Source organism: Bos mutus, chromosome 17, assembly GCF_027580195.1.
Source record: "Bos mutus isolate GX-2022 chromosome 17, NWIPB_WYAK_1.1, whole genome shotgun sequence".
Lineage (NCBI taxonomy): Eukaryota > Metazoa > Chordata > Mammalia > Artiodactyla > Bovidae > Bos > Bos mutus.
This window is the reverse complement of record NC_091633.1, coordinates 22,064,641-22,078,900: the sequence shown is the minus strand read 5'-3', so window position 1 is coordinate 22,078,900 and position 14,260 is coordinate 22,064,641. Positions and strand designations below refer to the sequence as shown.

The 14,260-nt window shown below is 43.5% G+C and overlaps 1 protein-coding gene across 1 annotated transcript in view; it reads right to left on the bottom strand.

Annotated features, from left to right (window-relative positions):
* Positions 1 to 14,260, bottom strand: part of TMEM132B (transmembrane protein 132B) — a 380,713-nt gene that overhangs the window by 209,107 nt on the left and 157,346 nt on the right. The window lies entirely within an intron of this gene.

The following is a 14,260-nucleotide window of genomic DNA, read 5'->3' as shown; positions in this document are numbered from 1 at the left end:
AGACACATTTTAAGGATAAAAACACAAATGTTGCAGAATACGAGTTCAATACATTAAAGTTAATTGTATCTGTACAGACCAGCAATAAAAAAAATGTCAAAATGAAAATAAAATCAACAACTCCATTTATAATACCATTAAAAATAAAATATTAAAGAATAAAGCTACCAAAGATGTATAAGACCTGTACACTAAAAATTATAAAGTATTTCTGAAGAAAATTAAAGACAGTAAACAAATGGGGGAATATATCATGGTCAAGTATCAAAAGGTTCAATATTGTTAAGAGGGCAGTTCTCCATAAATCAACCTATAGATGCAACGCAATCCCAGTCAAAATCACATGAATACTGAACTCTAGCCAATGATGCACACACTGAACTATTTAGAGGGATGTGAATAAATACCTGCAGTTTGCATTTCAATACATCAAATAATAAGATGGATTCATGGATGGACAGAGGGATTGACAGATGGACCAATACCTGACAAAGCAAAAACAGTAAAACAGTAATGGCAGAATCTAAGTGGTTGGCATGTGGATTCTTTCTCTAAATTTCCTTCAACTATGTTATATGTCTGAATTTTTATATAAAATATTAGCAAAAACATAATTATGGAATATTTCCAACACCTAAAAGAGTATGAAGAATAATAAGTTAATGTTAGTCCTTCAGTCGTGTCCAACTCTTTGTGACCCCGTGGACTGTAGCCCACCAGGCTCCTCTGACCATGGGATTCTCCAGGCAAGAATACTGGAGTGGGTTGCCATTCTCTTCTCCAGGGGATTTTCGCAACTCAGGGATCGAACCCAAGTCTCCTGCATTGCAGGCAGATTATTTACCATCTGAGCCACCAGGGAAGCCCACAAAGAAAAAATGAACACAAAACACCTGTAACTCCCACCAACCATATTGACAAATAAAACAGATAAAGCCAAAGTTCCCTCCCTGCCTTCAACCCACCTCTCTTGATGCTGGTGCTTATTATGTTCATGTTTATTTTATGTACCCCTGGAGAAGGAAACGGCAATCCACTCCAGTATTCTTGCCTGGAGAACTCCATGGACAAAGGAGCCTGGCAGGCTACAGTTCACGGAGTTGCAAAGAGTCAGACACGACTGAGCAACTAACGCACACACACACACACATTTTATTCATAGACTACATATGAATGTATTTATATACAACAAACAGAAACGCGTTGCATGTTTTTAAAACTGTATCCCACTGTAAGTCTAAGTTGGCAAAATGTTTCCCCTTAGCCTTAGATTTTAAACATTTATTCAACAATTATAACATAAATTAATTTCCATACTTGCAGAGTATTTCTCTATATAAATATTTAGCTATTTATTTATCCATTATTTATCCATTCTCCTCTGATAGATGTTTCTGCCATGTCATCTCAAGATGTGGCCTCTCTGAGCATAGCAGCAAGGGGCTCAGATTCTCAGAATGGCATGACCTGGGTTCAAGTCCTGACTTCATGGCTTCCTGTCCCTTGAGGAAGTCACGTAACTTCCTGAGCTTCAGCTTCTTCATGTGACAAGTGGGGGTGGTCCTTAGTGAGGAAAGGAAGAAAAAATAAGATGGATGGATGGGACGCACTTAGCACAATGTCTGCCTGACACACACAGGTACTGATACTCAGAATCAGAAACATAAAATGGGACAGCCCCAGGGTGATGGCCAACCCCATTTGGCTCAGGCCCCATCAACACCATCAGGCATGAAAACTCCTAGCTCTCCTCACAGGGTTAAATGTCTGAAGAGGAGAGTGACCCTCACAGCATGGCAACCAGATCCTCACTCTCACTGAGGGTAGCACATCAGGCAAACCTTCAAAGGTAGTTAAGGAGCATCCAGAGATCTTCCTTCATCACAACCCCACCAGCTGACTCTCCACTGTGCCCAGCACAGGCCCAGCAAGTCCCAGGAGGGGACTATTCACAGACATGTGGGCAGGGCAGAGGGGGATGCCTAGGGATGGGGACTACCGCAGTGCTGGCAACAGTGGGGACCCTTGTTCAGTTGAGATTGAATTCTTAAATTTATTTTACTTTAATGAATTTAAATTTGAAAACTGATACTCAATTGTCAGAAATTCTATAAGTATGTTTGGAACAAGGTGGATCTGTGTATCTACCATTATTACCCCTAGTCTAGAGCGATGAAAGCAGAGAGTGATTACTTTATAAAATCCAGAATGACAGGAGATGAACTGCCAACAGTTGCTATAGCAACAGATGAAGGGGTGTAAGCAAACCACAGTCTGGCCAGAGGGCAAAGAGGGGACTAGATATCTTGCCCCATCTCTCTCTTTTGCTGTCCAGATTCTGCCCAAGGCCTGCCATTGGGCAGACCAAACCAGATGATGGAGACATATATGCATGCACACACATACAGAAACTATTAACAAATGAAGTTTCAGCTGCCAAACTGGGAATGATATGCACAATACATTCCTGGATGTGATGGAGCTACACCCTGTGAGTATTTTGATCGGCAAGACAATTCCCAGAAATAGGGCAACCCTGAGCAAGAAGAAGGTCTTGAGGCTGGATGCCGAGGTCATTCAAGGTCATGCACCAGCCACCTGCAGACAAGCAGCCCCACCACAAATACCTGGCGCAGGGGAGCAGTGGCTGATACTGGGGGCACTTGCCACCCTCCTTATGCCCACAGGCAGGAGTATGTTCCAGAGAGGAGAGGGCAGTCTGGGTTTCCTAGTCTATAAGGCAGCTTTGAAAATAACCACCTCAACCTCCTAACATGACTGCCAAGGTTAAAGCAACAAAACTTCTAAGTGTAGCTTGGCGCAAGCTAAGTGTACACCGACTTTTCGGCCACCACCCTAATCTAGGTACACTCCAGTTTTTCCAAACTTAAGATAAAGCAATCCACACAGGTCAAAATCTCCTTTTGTTGGTTTTTGTTTTGTTTGCTTTTTTCATTTGTTGTTTGTTTTTATATTCCACATATGAGTGAAAACACATAGATACAGAGAACAGAGTAGTGGTTACCAGAGGGGAGGAGGGCAGGGACGGGGACATGGGTAGAGAGGACCATCTATTTAAGTATGGATGGAAGCTAAGTTTTTGGTGGTGAGCAGAAAAAAATAAATTAAAAAAAAATCCCCTTTTGAACCTTCACACACTGTTGTTGGGAAAGTAAATTGATGCAGCCACCATGAAAACAGTATGGAGGTTTCTCAAAAAACTAAAAATAAAACTAAAAATGTGACCCAACAATTCCACTCCTGGATACATACCTGAAAAAAACAAAAACACTAATTTGAAAAGACACACACACCCTAGTGTTCATAACAGCATTATTTATGATTGCCAAAGTATGGGAGCAAGCTAAGTGTCCATCCACAGATGACTGGATACAGAAGACGTGGTGCAGATCCACAGTGGAATACTACTCAGCCATAAAAAAGAATGAAGCTTTGCCATTTGCAGCAACATGGATGGATTCACAGGGCACTATGCTAAGTGAAATGAGTCAAAAAGAGAAAGACACATACTGTATGATATCGCTTATATGTGGAATCTAAAACATACAACAAACTAATGAATATACAACAAAAAAAGGCTGCAGACTCACAGATACAGAGAACAAACTAGTGGTTACCAGTGGGCAGAGGGATGGGGGGGCCATTTAGAGGGGAAAAGGGTTATTACATGAAATCCGATGTGTGAAACTTTTAAAAATTGTAAGCTCAACATCCAGAAAACTAAGATCATGGCATCCAGTCCCATCACTTCATGGCAAATAGATGGGGAAACAGTGGAAACAGTGGCTGACTTAACTTTTTTGGGCTCCAAAGTCACTGCAGATGGTGATTGCAGCCATGAAATTAAAAGACACTTACTTCTTGGAAGGAAAGTTATGACCAACCTAGACAGCACATTAAAAAGCAGAGACATTACTTTGTCAACAAAGGTCCATCTAGTCAAGGCTATGGTTTTTCCAGTAGTCATGTATGGATGTGAGAGTTGGACTATAAAGAAAGCTGAGCACCAAAGAATTGATGTTTTTGAACTGTGGTGTTGGAGAAGACTCTTGAGAGTCCCTTGGACTGCAAGGAGATCCAACCAGTCCATCCTAAAGGAGACCAGTCCTGGATGTTCACTGGAAGGACTGATGTTGAAGCTGAAACTCCAATACTTTGGCCACCTCATGCGAAGAGCTGACTCACTGGAAAAGACCCTGATGCTGGGAAAGATTGAGGGCAGGAGGAGAAGGGGACGACAGAGGATGAGATGGCTGGATGGCATTACTGACTCGATGGACATGAGTCTGAGTGAACTCCAGGAGTTGGTGATGGACAGGGAGGCCTGGCATGCTGTGGTTCATGGGGTCGCAAAGAGTCAGACACGACTGAGCGACTGAACTGAACTGAACTGAATAGAATTTAAAGAATATTTCTTTCAATTAAAAAAAAAATCCCCTCTGTAGCTAGACTCCTCAAGCCTGTGACATTTATACTTGCTCCCTACCAGCCTCCATAGGAGCTCCCAGACTCCAGTGAACTTGGGATGGAAAGCAAGGTAGAGATGGGGCTGAGCACCAATGGAAATACACTCACTGAATTCAGCTGATGATTTTTGGAACTAGTTAAACACTGGGCAGCTTATGGTTTATTTGGGAAATAATTGCCTACCTTCTTTCTAAGTTCTGCTGAAATCTAGGCTCAATCTGCGCTTTGACATTGCCGGATGCAGGGCATCTGTATCTGTGCAGAGTTTCCTCAAGAGAAATCGGAGTTTCCTTTGGGAAAAAAATTAATAAAGCCTGAATTTGGGGCACCACATGAGGTAATTTCACCAAACAGGTTGCTACTGGGCTTTTTTTAAGGTTTAAGATTTTTTTAACGTGGACCTTTTTTAAAGTCTTTATTGAATTTTTGTTACAATATTGCTTTTGCTTTATGTTTTGGTTTTTTGGCTGCGAGGCATGTGGGATCTTAATTCCCTGATCAGGGATTGAATCCACATTCCCTGCAGTGGAAAGTGGAGTCTTAACCACTGGACTACCAGGGAAATCTTCTCAGGTTGCTATTGTTTTAAGTGTGAAAGTGAGCACTGAGGTTAATTTTTTTTTTTTTTTTTCTTTTTCTTTTTCTTTTTTTTTGGCCATGCCACACGTCTAATGAGATCTTAGTTCCCCAACTAGGGACTGAACCTGGGCCCCCAGCAGTGGGAAGCGTGAATGGCAGTCATCTCAAAACCTTCTGGACCACCTAAGTGCATAGAGCATCTTCTTTCATTTCAGCAGAAAAGGTGTAGTGGCCTCTATAACGACTAATTGCTTCTGGCTCACTTCTTAATATACAAATAAGCAGTGATCAAGAAGAGCCAAGATTCTCCTGGAATAGTCACTTCTGATTCATTTATTTAAAAATTACTGCGGAGAGCTGACTCATTTGAAAAGACCATGATGCTGGGAAAGATGGAGGGCAGGAGGAGAAGGGGACAACAGAGGATGAGATGGTTGGATGGCATCACTGACTCGATGGACATGGGTTTGGGTAGACTCCGGGAGTTGGTGATGGACAGGGAGGCCTGGTGTGCTGCGGTTCATGGGGTCACAAAGAGTCGGACACGACTGAGCGACTGAACTGAACTGAACTGAACTGAGGCAAGAATCATCACCAGATGCTAAAATTCATGGGCAAAAAGTACATGAAAGATGTTGATAGTCACAAATTATCTTCCCAGATATTATTATTACTAATTACAAAAGGGAAAATCATACTTGTAGTAGAGGAACTGAAAAGATATCACTTTAAGAAGGTAACCTAGGTAAATATCAGTGGTAATGAGACATGTCAACATCACATGCCTCCCATACAATGGGAGAAGGACAAGCACTTCATTGAGATTCCTACCAAATACACACATCCTCAATTTAATCATGAGAAGATACCAGAAAAACCCAAATTGAGGAACATTGTCAAAAATAACTGGTCAAAAAAATAAATAAATAACTGGTCAGTATTCATCAAAAACATGAAGGTCATGAAAGAGAGAAAATGCAAAAATAAAACACAGACCACAGATCAGAATTCATCAGACTAAGGAGCTATAACAACTCTAGGCAATGTGGGATCCTGGAACCAAAAAAGGATGTTACGGGAACAGCAGGCACTTTTTCATAATGTCTGTAGGTTAGTTAACAATATTACAGCCATGCTAATTGCCTGATTGTGATATTCACACTGTGGCTATGTAAAAAATGTTTGCATTAGGGATAATCTGCGTTTTCTGCAACTTTCCTATAAATCTAAAATCCTCCCAAGACAAAAAGCTTTTAAAAAATTAAAATAAATGAAATGAAGTTTGAATATACTGCATTTTGTTTGTTTCCTTCGTGGCCCTTAGCTTGGGTTTTAATTGTGTATAATTTAGTTTATTTGCTTGGTTACTGCCTTCCTCCTTGGAAAATATGAGCTTGAGAGGTGGGAGCATGTGTGGTTTTTTTCAAAAGGAAAAAAGAAAAGCAAACCAAAGGTGGACAAACTAATAGGTGATCACAAAACATTTGCTCCATCAGTGACAGCTAGATTTCAGCCTGCAGGCTCACCCATCCCATAGTCACCAACTACATTTTCTACCTCCGACACTTCTGATCTCCCTTCTGCCCAGTGCTGAAATGAAGGAAGATGGTCTCTGCAGTCAGGGAATCTAGAAAGATTTGAGGTAACTGACATTCTCAACCTGGAACATATATTAGCAATACCAGGTACAAAAGAAGTCCCCGAGGAAGTGGTGTGGACAGGAAGTGATGTCCATGGGAGAGAGAAAGGACCTCCATGGCGGAGCAGAGGCTGACCAGGAGGTGATGCTTCCTGGTGTCTCCTTGATCCCATGGATGAGAAAGTCTTCAGCAGCCAGTTTTCCCAAAGCCTGGTCCTGGGTCTGCAGGTGGCCCTGGTGTCGCACAGACATGGCTCAAACCGCAAGAAGTCACAGAGGGAGACAGTCACCCCCTCCAGGATCTGTGACGATGTACGGGAGAAAGTTTCCGTGGCCATCACCTCTCTGCAGCATGTGCTAAACCTCCTTTCAAGCAGAAATCCAACCTCAGGTTGCTTCCACAGGTACTTAGCACTTAGCAGTGTTGTGTTCTTTCCTGTTGTTATTATTGTAATTTATCTTTATAATACTCTTGCATGTAAACACGTAATACTGATTTCTATTTATGGTGGCTGATGTAAGGTATCCTTTAAAACGTGTTTATATAAGTTTTAAGTGATTTCATTGAAAGAAAAAGAGCAAATAAAAATTGCACAAAGAAGGCACGTGGATATGACTTAACTTACAATGGTAGGATGTGGCAGCATCTGACATGAAAAAAAAAAAAAAAAATCCTAAAGGGGATGTGTGAATTACCAAGGTTCAGACTACACTGGCACTGCCTACAGTTTGATTAGAAATGATGAATCCTTAGTTGCATCATGAAGATTTTTTAGTTGTGGCATGTGGGATCTAGTTACCTGACCAGGGATCGAACCTGGACCCCCTGCATTGGAAGCTCAGAGTCTTGACCACTCTTGACCACCAGGGAAGTCCCACGTGCCACAACTAAAGATCCCAGGTACCACAACTAAGACCCAGCACAGCCAAATAAATAAATATAAACATTTTTTAAAGAAAAAATGATTAATCCATTCTCACACTGTAGCCAAGACAAAACTGCCAGAAGTAGATCTCTAAGTGTCCCAACCTTCAGTATTTATGAAATTCCTATTTATTTATTCCATGAATTCATACAGTCTCGACAATTCACACCCTTCATCCAGGAACAATGCTTCACAACATTTCCAAAGTCACTCATTCATTCACCCAAAACATATTTCTTGAGCACTTAGTCTGTGCCAGACAGTACCCTGGGTCCTTAGTGCACATCAAAGAACAAAGTAGGCAAAAGTCCCCGCCCTCAGAGACCTCACATTTCAGCAGGAAGAGGTGAGCCATAAATGATGATATATTATGTCATTAATATAAATGATAAAGTATGTCCAAAAAATCAGAGCAGGCAGGGGGCCACAGGAGGGGGTCAGATCATGTCAGGCCTGTGGGCCCGCAGAACTTCGGTTTTTGCTCAAGACAGCAAGAGGCCAAGGTGGAGGTTGGGAGACCTGTCAGGAGGCCAAGAGAGGATCCTGGCTTGACACGGAGGGAGTTCAATTCTGGATACTATATAGGAAAATCCTACCAGACACGTAAGTGTGGATGACCCAGAAGAATTGCGGAAGAGCCTGTCAACCTGCCCACAAGTGCCCCTCCCAGTAGATAGCCTCTCTTGTTGAATGCCTCTAATGATTGGGAGCTCATCACTTCTAGAGAAAACTCAGGATTTGCTGACAGCTCAAATGGAGGGGTATGTATCAGAGAATGGCAAAAGTCAATCTGGTAATTAGACACTTGGCCTGAGCAACCAGAAGGATGTGCTGGCAACAAATGAAAGGGAAGAATCTGGCTGAGCAAAGCTGACACTTCGTAAACAGCCACTTAAAGCATAAACAGCCCCCGTTTACAAATGGGGAAATTGTGACACAGAGAGGTTAAGTAACCTGCCTAAGGTCACCCAGCTGGCACTCGGTACCTAGGCTGTCTGGGCCCGGAGTCTACAGTCTTCACCACTGGGCTCCACTGCCTCACAGGATGAGAGGTCAGCCTGGGAGGTTCTCTGTGTAAGCCAAGAAAGAGCTATTTTCATAAATCAGGGATAAAGCTTCTCAGGATCATTCTCGGCTTTGGAGACATTACAGATGGAGTGGGAAAACTTTCATAATATGTCAGCCTTTCTTGGTTTGAAAGACTTACCCTGGATCTAGCCTAGCAGCCCCCAAACCCTCCAAACCCCACTTTTTAACACTTTGCTAAAATGACTTCCCTTGTGGTTGAGAATCCACCTTCCAATGCAGGGGACACCAGTTCGATTTCTGGTCAAGGTACTAAGATCCCACATGCCGTGGGGCAACTAAGCCCATGTATGGCAACCACTGAGCCCCCCGGGCACTGCAACGAAGAGCCAGTGTGCCCCAACTAAGACCCAATGCGGCCAAATAAATTAATATTTTTAAAAAGAAAGAAAACTCGCAACTTTAAATTTGAAATAACAAGTAAATAAAAGGCTTTTCAATATACGGTTAGTTTTAGATATTGGCGTTTAACAGAGTCTATCTGTGTTAGAGAACAACCAATTCAACTTTTGTTCAGACTGGCCACAATACAATATGCAGTCAGAAACAGCAGTGTAACACGTGAAAATTGCACACACCTGTCCCCTGTCCATACGTCTTCAATTCTGAAATTATCTCAGTGAATCTTGTGCACATTCACACTTTGATCTGGGGTTTCATCTGAGCCAGAATGAAATATGTCACATTTCATTCATAAAAGACATGATTAAAACAGACAATCAGTTATGTGGGGAAATAACACATCCCCTACAGCCTGAAAACAGTGTTTTATTTTTAAGAGCCTGAATATACAAAAAGACAATAGCCAGACCATCTATGATAGGAAAAGTCTGACCCACAACCTTGCAGCAACCAAGCCAAAATGCCAAACCACAGCCTCAGCAACAGTCAGCCCAGAAAGGTCTGAAGTTGGTCCACGACTGCCAGCTTCCCTTTTGACAGCCTCTGCTTCCAATTCAAGGTCAGCCAGAAAAAGCCAAATATGCTTCCCAGACCAGTCACATAAGATGCTCACTGCTTGGGAGCCCCCTCCCCCCAGCTTCCCCATACTGACAATCGGAGCAGAACTTTCCCATTTCCTTGTCTGCCCTTGGGTCTCTGCCAAACGTCAGTGATGGTGACTGACTCCCTTGCCAAAGCAAGCTCTGAATAAATAACCTGTGTTCTCATCTAGGTAATCTTCATTTATTTCCACAATTTTAGTGCATTCTTCTCTTGGGCTTCCCTGGAGGCTCAGCTGGTAAAGAATCTGCCTGCAGTGCGGGAGACCTGGGTTCAATCCCTGGGTTAAGAAGATCCCCTGGAGAAGGGAATGGCTACCCACTCCAGTATTCTGGCCTGGAGAATTCCATAGTCCATGGGGTCACAAAGAGTCAGACATGACTGAGCGACTTTCACTTTCACTCTTCTCTGGCCATTAAGTTCAGCATAAGAAATAATAGTCGGACTTCCCTGGTGGTACGGTGGAAGAAAATCCACCTACCAATGCAGGGCATGCAGGTTCAATCCCTGGTCTGGGAGGATTCCATGTGCTTCAGAACAACTAAGCCTCTGTGCCAAAAACCACTGAGCCCACACTCTGGAGCCTGCAAGCCACAGCTACAGAGCTCCCAGGCCTAGAGCCTGCACTCTGCAACAAGAGAAGCCACTGCCATGCACACCACAGTGAAGAAAGAGTAGCCCCCATTCGCCGTGACTAGAGAAAGCCCATCTGAAGCAAGGAAGATCCAGTGCAGCCATAAATAAATGTTATTTTTTTTAAAGAAATAAGTCATGTGCATTCAATACCCTGTAATAATATATAATGGAAAAAGCTGAGAAAGAATATGTACATATATATGTATGTATGTGCGTGCACGTGTGCTAAGTCACTTTAGTCCTGTCCGACTCTTTGCAACCCCATGGACTATAGCCCGCCAGGCTCCTCTGTCCATGGGATTCTCCAGGCAAGAATACTGGAGCAGGTTGCCATTCCCTTCTCCAGGGGATCTTCCCAATGCAGGGATTGAACCCACAACTCTTAAGACTCCTGAACTGGCAGGCAGGTTCTTTACCCCTGGTGCCACCTGGGAAGCCCCGTGTATGTATTTAGGTATGTATGTATAACTGAATCATTTTGCTGTACACCTGAAACTAACAAAACATTGTAAATTAACTATACTTCAATAAAGAAATTAGAATTTTATCCCTGTATAGGAATGCAATTGATATTGATATACTGGTTTTTAAAATTAAGTTCACTATATAATTTACATGTGAATAAAGCTTCTGTAAGCAAACAAACAGAAACAATAGTCATATCTAGGAAAGCATGAAGACAAGAAACTCTAAATGGTGACCCAGAAAGATCTGAAAGGTAAAGCTCAGTCTCCATCTGGACAAGTAGAACCATCCAAAAGAGTGTTTTCAACTCCTGCATGCAGACCCACACGCCAACCCCACCACTTTCCCATTGCACGGCTTCAGACAGGTAACACCTAATCTCTCTGAGTCTCGGTTTCCACATTCATAAGATGGACATGAATACTTTGTATGCTGCCTGTGATCATATGAGAGACACAACTGGAGCCTGGCACAGTACACATAATTATTTAAAAGCATCAATTAATCATAATAGCATCAATTATAGTATGTAAATAATTGTATCTATTAACACGTACTGAACACCTACAGGGTGCCAGGCACTCTTCTAATTGTTTTACATGAAGCAACTAATTCACTAAATAATACCAGTGATGATGGAGGAATGTTTCACTTCCTTTTTTAAAACATTTATTTAGGTGGCTGTGCCAGGTCTTAGTTTCAGCATGAGGGACCCTCAGTTGCGGAATGCAGGACCTAGTTCCCTGACCAGGGATGGAACCTGGGCCCTCTGCACTGACAGCATGGAGTCTTAGCCACCAGACCACCAGGGAAGTCCCTGATGTTTCATTTCCTATGATGCACTCTATGACCACTTCTGTCTCCCTGACACACACAGTGAATGAGTAGGTGATGTCTGCCTTCAGAGGTTAGAATTTAGCCCCTCTTTTAAGCACTGCTTTCCCCTTTTCCCCTTTTTCTTTCCCCTTACTCTATCAGGAGTTTCAAAATGCTCACAATAACCAGATAAGTGAGTGCAATGGGCCGGGCATGGTGGGGACTGAGTAGCCAGGCAATGCATGATCCATCTAAAGCGGGAAGCCACTCCTTAGTTACAGCCAACTGTAGCCAAGTTACCAAATCTTCAAAACCTTCCAAGAAAATGATATGTGAGATCTCCCTATTGTCAGAGGTTGTCAACTCTTTTAAATATTTTAAGGAATGCCATATGAGATTAAAAAAAAAACAACAAAAAAAACAGCACACATCTCTGGGTTAGACTTGCTATGACCATCAGTTTGCAAACTTTAAACTAAGTGCTTCCCCTTTGGGAACAGTCTCAAGGCCCCACAATTAAAGGCCCCTGGATAGTATTAATATTTCCTGAAGGCTGACAGTTCATGATTTGACCTTTCAGGGCAGTCAGCACATTAAGAGTTCATTTCAGCTCTAAAATTAACTTCTGTGTGCAACAAAAAACTTAAGGGGTTTCTACTTAGCACCAAGATGCCACTTCAGGAGCCTCTACATTCTGGATCTTCCTCCAGTCTCAGCAGCTTCTCTCTCCCTAAATTGACCCTCAGCTCTGGCATGACTGAGCCACGCACAGTCAGGAGGTGCGGCAGCTGCCTCCTCCTATCTTTGAAAGGCAGTTGACTGTGGGGGTGAAGGGCACTGGCTCTAGAACTTGCCCACCAGTAGGTTCACACCCACCACTCCCTAGCTGTGTGAGCTTGGGCAAGTTACTTAACTTCTCTGTGCCTCAGAAAAATGGGGATGATGATACGTGCCTACTCGAGTTGTTTGTTGTCAAATTCAGTGAGTGAAGGAATGTAAAGCACTTAGAATGTGGTCTGGAGCATTCTAAGTTCTCAGTGAAAGCTATCTAGTACTGTGTGCGCCATTCTGCTGGCCTGAAATGCCTTTCTTAGCCAGGTTCCCGGACTTTCCCAACCACCAGGGCATCTGCTCTCCCTTTCCTTGAAATTCTCACTCAAAAACATTCTCTCTACACTCGAGATGGCAAATAAACTTAGTCTGAAATGTCATACCCTCTTCCCTCACATGGATTGGTAGGGGCTGCCTGGAGAAGGCAATGGGAACCCACTCCAGTACTCTTGCCTGGAAAATCCCATGAACGGAGGACCCTGGTGGGCTGCAGTCCATGGGGTCGCTAAGGGTCGGACACGACTGAGCAACTTCACTTTCACTTTTCACTTTTATGCATTGGAGAAGGAAATGGCAACCCACTCCAGTGTTCTTGCCTGGAGAATCCCAGGGACGGGGGAGCCTGGTGGGCTGCCGTCTATGGGGTCGCACAGAGTCGGACACAACTGAAGCGACTTAGCAGCAGCAGCAGCAGCCTGGAGTCCTGGGCTCAATGTGGCAGTATGTTAGTAATGTCTGCCATGGCAGAGGGAGTACTAGGTGCTGCAGTTGATTGATTATGTCTGCCTTGGGAGAGTGAGTGGCAGGACAGCAGAAGCCACCCCTATGCCATTCTTGGTCTATAGTGAGCAGCTGGCAATGCCTGGCATTGAAAGAATCTCTGCAGAGCAAGAGCTAAGTTTTAGACCAGACCAGCCCCATCACAGAAGTGACTAGCACAGGGCTGGGTCCACACCCAGTTCTGAATCAATTTTACCACCAAGACTAACTCAAGGGGCTTCAAATAAGAACCCTATTTCCTGCAGGCTACTAAACCCATTTGGGATCTACCAGAGTATTCGGATCCTCTTGTCGGGTTCTGAACAAGGACACCTCCAGACAGGTGTGATCTGGGACGTCAGCCTCTGTCAGAATCAGAAGGACCACACTGGACTCAAGATTAGTTCTTATTTTTCCTCACCTGCATCCCGCAAAACAAAGCCCCACCTGCACTGCAGTTTAGAGGTCTACCAGCTCAGCATCTGGGGACGAGGAAACAGCCACAGCCTAACATTCAGTGAAGACTCTCCATGCACCAGGCACTGTTGTAAGAACTTGATTAACTTGTGTAATCCTCACAACAACCCCCAGGAAATAGATTCCGTCATTATGCCATCTCACCCGTGAGGAAGCTGAAGCCCAGAGAGGCTGGGTGACTTGCCCCAGGGCACACAGCCGGTGCGTAGCAGAGCCATGCATTCTACTGCTCCCCAGGGACCTTTGTGAGCAAAATAAGCTAAAGATAGATTTGTACCTTTAGCGAAGAGAAGTTCCCCACTTTCTGCAATCCTAAAACCAAGTCTTCATCATATATAGACAGCTGCTTTGCTTTGACAAAGGATTCCTAACTGATTAAAAACTAAGAGGAAGGCTGGGACTTCCCCGGTGGTTCAGTGACTAAGAGTCCATGCTCCCAATGCAGGAGGCCCAGGTTCGATCCCTGGTCAGGGAACTAGATTCCACACGCTGCAGCTAAGGGTTTGCATGTCCCAACTAAGACCCAGCACAGCCAAATAAATAATTAAAAAAAAAA